At 27.7% G+C, this 591-nt stretch overlaps 1 protein-coding gene across 1 annotated transcript in view; it reads left to right on the top strand.

Moving 5' to 3' along the window:
- The first annotated feature begins 554 nt into the window (after nt 1-554).
- LOC125061874 (beta-catenin-like protein 1) overlaps nt 555-591 on the top strand; it is an 11,356-nt gene continuing 11,319 nt past the window's right edge. The window contains exon 1 of the mRNA XM_047667510.1: nt 555-591. The gene's annotated coding sequence lies outside the window, so the exon portion shown is untranslated.

Genomic DNA, 591 nt, shown 5'->3' with positions numbered 1-591 from the left:
GATATAAATTCGTTTTTGCGACAAAATTGAAGAAATACATAACGTGATGAAGCTAGGTAACTGAAACTAAAACATATATGTATTACATATTACATAAGCATTATAAACTTAAAGTTATTATTATTTTTAATTGTTCATAATTTAATTGCATGTGTGTCAGAGAAAACTGTAACAAGAATTACAAACGAAGGTATAACAGCGGCGTGTACTTCGTCAAAAAGTGTAACCCAACAATTATGCAATAAAACTCTGAATAAAAATTGTATTGCTTTTCTTTACCCTATTTTCTCATCTTTTCCCTGTAAGTAGGTAGAACACCGCTAATATAAGTAAATAAAAATATACTTTTTCATAACAGAAATATTGTTTCATCGAAGTATGCAGAAAATAATATTATTTGATAAATTACATCGGCTAAATGTAAATAAAATAGGTAAATTTTTTACTCATAAATGGCAACATTACGTCATGCGATTGCAGCGCCGCGTCTGGGGGACTTCTTTCATGAAAAGGACTATAACTAGCTATTGGAATAAATTATAAAATATTTTGGATAATTCATGTACATTGGAAATTATATTTTTTTTACAA

The sequence above is a fragment of the Pieris napi genome, chromosome 24, assembly GCF_905475465.1.
Source record: "Pieris napi chromosome 24, ilPieNapi1.2, whole genome shotgun sequence".
In the NCBI taxonomy this organism is placed as follows: domain Eukaryota; kingdom Metazoa; phylum Arthropoda; class Insecta; order Lepidoptera; family Pieridae; genus Pieris; species Pieris napi.
Note: the sequence above shows the minus strand (reverse complement) of the source record. Positions and strands in the feature narration are given on the sequence as shown.